Raw genomic sequence first — 8,013 nt, forward strand, 5'->3', positions numbered from 1 at the left:
AACGCAAAAACAGTCACCGGTTCCCCGATGCATGGCTTTCTCTCTCAATGTCAACTGAGAGTTAAAAATATTCATTATAATATGCACTTTCCACTCACTCCTCAGAATGTCTTCTTTATTTTTATTTATTTATTTATTTATTTATTTTTAAAGATATGTGAGCTACGTACTGTATGTCTGATGTTTTGCCATCGTACATTCAAATATTTATATTCACTGTACAGTACAGCGAACTGTTTATACTTACTGTACATGCTATAACTACTTCTCCCAACTCCGCTATTGCTATATTTCCTAAACTAAACGCTGATATTGAAATAACGCCTGGTCTGATAATGCAGTCTGTTTAAATTTCTACCGACCAAGTTCTGCCCTTCATCATGGGAAAACAACGAGCTTCTTTAAAGGATACAACTACTAGGACAGAGATATTTTCATTATGGAATTTGTACTACCCACTGAAATGTAGTAACTAATGGGATTTTAATTAGCCATATATGTACAGTATATTACATTCTTTACCTAAAATGTCTCTAACTTCTAGGGAGAGCGCGAGGTACGTTCACAATCCCCTGAATACATATTCCCTTCTTCGAGAAAACGCAGAGAAGTGAACCGTCTCATATGAATATGCTACCAGTCATAAGTTTCAATACGGAGCTGCAAGTACTTAAGAATTATCAATTACTCTACAATTATGCAGCGGCGTCATCATCCAAGCTATAGCTGGAATAGGGAAGGGAACATAATATCCCATAAGTCTTATTAGAACACGCTGGAAATAGTGACGTAAAAAAAAAAATCGCCAACGGCACGTGGTGTTCCCAAGCGGTCACCCATCCAAGTACTGACCACGCCCAATGTTGCTTGACTTCGGTGATCGGACGAGAACCGGTATTTTCAACATGGTATGGCCGTTGCCGATGAAACTGCGTAATCTGTAGGCACTTGAGGACGATGGGATTGGGGTGCACTCGATAAAACCTGCACTCGCTCACACACACACGTAAACTGCCTGCTTAGACTCTGTACCTAAATTACCAAGCTCGTTGGATGTCATTGGGATAGATGATAAATCTATCTATCAACGGCAGTTTGGTTACGTTTCAACGTCACACACTGCTGGATTGACACGGGATTAATAAAACAGCTAGTCGGCATTCTAAGTTAAGCCACAGGTGGATTGTTGTTCAACAGCGGAGCCTCCTTTCAACCACATGGTTGTGGAACTGTAGTCGGATTTTCGACATCATTTTCATGCCATACTACGGAACTTCACACAAACTTCAATTCACTTCTTGCACCGGCGGCTACTACGAATGGACTGAAGCTCGCTACTGACTAGGGGGGGGGGGGACATTTGTCTCTTGATGGATTACGTGACAGATATATAAAGTATCAGTCGTATGTTATGAACCCGAGTTTCAATAAAGATAGATTACCCGTATGTCCACAGATTCTCAGTAGTGGCCTGCGGAAGGATTATGACCGCGGTCGACAAGTTACCTTCTAAGTTGTTTTCCCTCAACAATTAATGCTGCCAAGTGAGTAGGAATGACACCGCGCTCTCATATAAGTCGTACGAAACTATTAAGGAAACGAATTTGCCTCGTGGATCCAAGTCTCCCATGGACTGCCTATAATGTATTATCTATCCTAGAAGTGTTATCGGGGTGATTATTTAAATTTTCACTCGGTGGGAAACGCTGTTGTTCTTCATTCATCTACTCTGTTATGAATAACTTGTGGCCCTTAAAAGGGCCGGTTGCTGATTCCCTAGCAAGCACTCCCGCTTACTTGGAACTAGTGTATTTTGTGACGGCCTTGGTCCCTTCACTGACGGCGTGCTTGGCCAGCTCACCGGGTAGCAGGAGACGGACGGCTGTCTGGATCTCCCGACTGGTGATGGTCGACCGCTTGTTGTAATGCGCGAGCCGCGAAGCTTCCGCGGCGATGCGCTCGAAGATGTCGTTAACGAAGCTGTTCATGATGCTCATAGCCTTTGAACTGATTCCCGTGTCTGGGTGAACTTGTTTCAGAACCTTGTAGATGTAAATGGCGTAGCTCTCCTTCCTCTTGCGCTTCTTCTTCTTATCGCCCTTCGAAATATTCTTCTGGGCCTTGCCGGCCTTCTTGGCAGCCTTTCCGGAAGCTTTGGGGGGCATGGTGCTCGTCTGATGATGAGCCCGGAGGGAGAAAAATATTTAAGTCGCAGGGACAATGCCGTACTGCCTTCCCAGTGCGAGCCAATAGAAACAGCGCAAACGTTTGTGACTTTACGATTGGTCCGCTGTCGATTATTGACGTTGGCGTAAAAGTGAAGGTTACCGTCGGGCCCTGCAGATGGTGATGATGATGAGAGACCGTCGGGCCCTGCATGGCAGAGGATTGATCAGTCGCGCTCCGCATCGTACTGTGCATCGAGTGCGGACCGTACGGGAACACGCCCGAGGCGAAAAGTGAAGGCCACCGTTTTGCTTATAATACCGGGCGCGGACCGTACGAGAACACGCCTGAGGCGTATTTGTATACTTCAGAGAGAAACCCTTTAGTTGCGTGTTTTCTTTCCAGTGAGAACCGAAACAGTGGGTAGGTCTATTCAGTGTTCGTGTGTGTGTACTCTTCCGTAAAGATGTAGCTACGAAGGAACCTCTACAGTGTGGCCACTGAGTAGTGATCATTAGTGCTAGAGAAGCCGTACGCAAGTGACTAAACCCTCAAGACTGTGTGTTTTTGTGCCATTGCCTCGAGTGAACTCTTCAATTGTTATCATCTCTAGTGTGGTGCTAGTGTACGGACCACTAGTTAACCGATCCAGATATACAGTTCTCTCCGCTTAACGATAGGACGTTACTGCGGAAATTTCCATCTAGTTGTAGCGCACCTTTACTACAAATATTGTTCCAGTTAGAGAGAAGCCAACACAGTGTAGCATACCGAGTGACTGACAATTTGGGCGTGTATTAAATCTTATATCACGTCAAGTGTATCGAGTGCAAGACATTTACTATGCGTGCAGTCATGTTTCACTCTCTCTGCTAGTGAAAACTAAACAGTGCTCTGTGTGCTCATAGTACAAAACAATCTAACGTGCAGTGAGTGAACCAACTAAATAGTGTCAACGAAACTTTACACTCCAAATATTCTCCTTTGTCTTTTCATTTCTGGACTTAGTTTAACCTTTCTTATCTCTTTCTCCAATATATACCTCAAATGCCGCAGTGTCAATTACAGTGTTTAGTGCTACGTATTACATCTTCAACCAAATAGTGCATCATAACCCCAACACAAATCAAAAGGAGGAGCCACCATGAATAACAACAACCCTGAAAGCAGAGCAACACAACCAGCAGACAGAGGTAAGGGCAGTCACAACTCCTCAAAAAACCGCTCTCACTCCGCTGAGGATTTGTCAGTAAACACTCCATCCACTGACAATCCCTTTCCAGGTCTACTACACCAGCAGTCACCGCCTGACGCTTTCACAGAATCAGAGGCAAACACAACCCTAATAATATATAATTATAGTGCCTCAGAGCTCAAAAAAGTTCTAAACCAAATTCGTGTGCATGTTCGCTGGTATAAACACCATGAACACCTACTTATTATAAATTTCCATACCCGAGCTCACCTCTCAAAATTTACACAGTACATTCCACCCTCAATTCTTGGGCCTAGTGATAAAACTCAGTACATGATTCCGGAGCAAGCTAAATTGCAAGCTCCTTGGCTCTCACAACCCGCTCAAAGACAATACAAACCAAATGCAGCTACCAAAGAAATATCTGCCCCTACCGCAAAAACTCCACTCAAAACAAATAACAGAGAACTACGATACAGACTAGAAAATCTGATATCGTCTCTGCCACTTCCCTCTCAAAGCACCACAGTACACCAAGACCTACAATCCCCCGTGTCACCAATCCAAACGAATCCTAATTTTGCCCCCAATCAAATCACGCCACAACCTTCCACATCAAATGCAAATAATCAAACCACTCCTAGCAAAGACATTCGAATATCACAAACGCAACCACCGCCTGCTGCAACTCAAATTGACTCACGCGTAGCTATGCGTATCAATAACCAAGATCTACACAAAAACAACCCCACCATCATATATCAAGATTGCCTAAAAATTCAAATCACACCACCTAGACAAACCTGGTCGCAAAAATTCAGTTCAACAACTCTTATTTTCGAAAACCAAGAGCACTTAGATAAATTCATCTCCTCCTACCCACCCAACACTTTCGGACCCAACGCAGAATATGCAATTAAAATTAACAGACAGAACAGAAATACGGAGAGTGCTCAATCTTACGCCAAAGAAACCAATCTAGTTGCTACTGGAATCTCCCCGGAAATAGATATAGAAACAGTATCAGCTGCTATGACAAACATCAACTTAGAACACACTAGGATCACAAGAATAAGAAATAGCTACGGACCAACGCCCCTTGTTCGCATTTTCACAAAAAACCCGAACACCATATCGACACTTCTCAGCGATGGCCTCCGACTGTGGGGCAGAACATATCATTGTGAACCACCCAAACTAGGAAAACGCCATATTCCATGCAGGAACTGTCATCAGTATCTGCATGAGAAGAAAAACTGCACAAACCCCGCAGTTTGTTTTCACTGTGGGAACATTGGCACTTCCTGTGCACATAAAGATCGACCACATCATTGCGCCACCTGTAATAGAGACGGACATTATACAGGACAGATGCACTGTCCACTATATCCACGCGAAATCCAACTCCCCGATGAACCTACCTACAGACCATTCATTAGGAAACAAAATATTGATTCGCCACTTAAACCCAGCCAAATGACACCCCCAAACCAGCCCCCGTCTCTTAACACAATCAATTTCCCAACCCTCAACTCCGTCGACAGCGACATATCCAACATACCAAACGAAACCACCAACAGTCCCAAACCCCACACATTTGCTCAGATCTTGGCAACACCACAAAAAACCGACAGAAATGATCTACCCACCCCCCAACAAATCGCCAACTTTATAGATGAACGTATCGCCATCCACATAACCCGCATTGAAAAATACATTGACGAAAAAATCAATCAAGCCATCAACAATTTAACACAATTTATCACAGCCACAACAATAAACACGACCCCACCCTCACGACTCGAAAATACCACAGCCACTATAAATGCCACAGCCAAAAAGACCATAAATAGAAAAGTCAGCGTTGCACCTTATGGAAACAATATAGATGTAATAATCACGCCCATAGTCCAGAAAGTCCAAACTATGATAGGTGGCGCAATAGAACGAGCCCTGGCGGATTACCAATCCCTACCCTGCCCCTCAGGAAATTCACGGCACCTAGACACCACAAACAGCCTCTCACCAACAACCTAATACCACTATAATGGCGTCCATCCTACTTCGACATGACATCACGATAATTCATTGCAATATTAGGCACCTGTATAACAACAGAACGGAACTCACTCACCTCATCCAAGAGCAAAAACCCGAAATCATATGTTTAAATGAAACCCACCTTCGAGACAAAGACCGCTTTACTATGAGAGACTTCACTATATATCGACGCGACAGACCTACGATAGGAGGAGGAGTTATGATTATGACTAACAAAAACTTGACAACAACTCAAATTCCCCTACCCCTTCACCTCGACGACCAAGAATGTGTAATAATTCAAATCCACATAGGAAATTCTCGCATGCATGTGGCTTCTTTCTACTCTCCGCCAGCTAATCCACTCCCATCCACACTCCTGCGTTACCTTCACACCCTTCCAAATGTCATAATCACCACAGATATCAACGCCCACCACCCCTTCCTCCATGATAACAATCGGAACACCAAAGGCAACCACCTAGTGACGCTCTTACCCAGTCTCAACCTAGTACAAGTTCCACTCCCTGCCCCCACACGCCTACCAACTCCTACTCAACAATTTACAACTCCTGATAAAATATTCATCTCTCCCAGATTACATAACCGACTCATCAATACTCTAGTCCTTCCCCCTCTAAATTCAGATCACGCACCCATACAAATTAAACTTGCCTGCCCCTTTTACCGCTCTCAACCCGTAAACGAAGCTATATACATGCGAGATTATCGTAACGCTGATTGGCAGAAATTCAAAGATTACATATCTAAATCACTCCCTCATTTTCCAATCACGAAACACGAAGACTTAGACACCGCAGAGACTTTGTTTGTACAGGTGCTTAATGAAGCTATTCAAGACTCAATACCACAAAAACGATATACCACTGACCGTCGCCGTGCACTACCTCCAGACATCTTAAAAATCATAAAGACAAAAAGAGCAGCACACAGACTCTACATGCGCACCCATGAAGATGAAGACAGACGCCTCTACCGCTCACTACAAGAAGATGTCAAAGACGCTATACAGAGATACGAGACGCGACGATGGGACAAATTCATTCAGAAAGTCGACAAAGACAGACTAAACGCTCCCAAGCGATTTTGGGAAACCATAAAGCGTATTAGGGGCAAGTACCAATATACTTCCCACCCATTACGCAACAGACAACAAACGATTATTGACACACCAGGCAAACTGGAAGCCTTCCGACAGTTTCTATCCAACACGCACACAACACCTATACATCCAGATTTCGACCAAGATCATTACCATTTCATCACAGATCATATCAATAACCATCATATCCTCTATAATCCACTCCCAGCACCAGCACCACGATCAACCGACGACCCCATCATTGATGACATCACCATACTAGACATCTCACTTGCCCTCCAAACATGCAAGAACTCAGCACCAGGACCTGATGGTATCACATACCAAACACTTAAACAACTCCCGCCGACAGCCCTTAATTTTCTTGCTGGTCTTTTCACCCTCTCTTTGAAACTTGGACACGCTCCGACACGCTGGAGACATTCACACATACTTCTATTTCCAAAACCTGGTAAAGACGCCTCAGACCCCGCCAACTACCGACCCATAAGCCTCACCCCGACTATTGCCAAGTTAATGGAGAAAGTACTCGTTTCACGCTTGCAGGTTTACCTGCGCGACCGAAATATGATTCCCGATTCTCAGGCGGGCTTCAGACCGGGAGTCCAGCCGACTGATCAGCTGATACGGGTACTTACCCCCATTGAGGAGGCCTACTCTAAACGACATTACTCAATCTTGGTAGCGCTCGACGCCAGACGAGCCTTTGACACAGTATGGCTGGACGCCTTGCGATATAAATTAACAAACATGCAATTTCCGCACGAAATAACACGCTGGATCTCCAGCTTCCTGAATAACCGATCTGGCCAGGTCCGTCTTGGCAGACAAGATCTGTCCCGCACCTTCCAAATCGAAGCAGGAGTTCCCCAGGGCAGCGTGATTTCCCCCCTGCTCTATAACATATATGTATCTGACATCCCTCAACCCAACAACAATCAAGTGGGCCTGGCACAGTTTGCTGACGATGTTGCTTTCTGGGCCACCCATCCCCGCTTACGATCCGCCAGGGTACTAATAGACAACGCCCTGAGACAGTACACTGAGTGGGCCAACACCTGGAGAATTACCATCAACACCGAAAAAACCCAAACCTGTGTCTTCCGCCCCTCTTTAAAATCACGAATCACAAACAGACAACACATTACAATCGGACAAGCATTAATACCACTCCAACACAAAGTAACATATCTAGGCATTCCACTCACATCAAAACTCTCTTGGACTACAATAGCGCAAACAATATGGGACAAATACAACAAAGCCACTAAAGCAGTAAGCTACCTAAGCGGCATTAGACGACAAGGCTGCCACGCCAACACATTACTACACCTATATAAAGCACTGGTTCGATCCCAGTGCACCTACTCCTCCTACTTTCTATTGCAATCTTCACCCTCAACACAAAAGAAATTTGAGTCCCGTGAAAGGAAATTATTGCGCCAGATATTTCGACTACCCAAACATACCAGAAACGACACAGTATACA

At 44.6% G+C, this 8,013-nt stretch overlaps 1 non-coding gene across 1 annotated transcript; it reads right to left on the reverse strand.

Moving 5' to 3' along the window:
- Window positions 1-803: 803 nt before the first annotated feature.
- Window positions 804-922, reverse strand: LOC138694130 (5S ribosomal RNA). Its single transcript, XR_011330806.1, has one exon. It is a non-coding gene; the product is annotated as a 5S ribosomal RNA (ribosomal RNA).
- Window positions 923-8,013: the final 7,091 nt, after the last annotated feature.

The sequence above is a fragment of the Periplaneta americana genome, unplaced genomic scaffold (genome assembly GCF_040183065.1).
Source record: "Periplaneta americana isolate PAMFEO1 unplaced genomic scaffold, P.americana_PAMFEO1_priV1 scaffold_52, whole genome shotgun sequence".
Lineage (NCBI taxonomy): Eukaryota > Metazoa > Arthropoda > Insecta > Blattodea > Blattidae > Periplaneta > Periplaneta americana.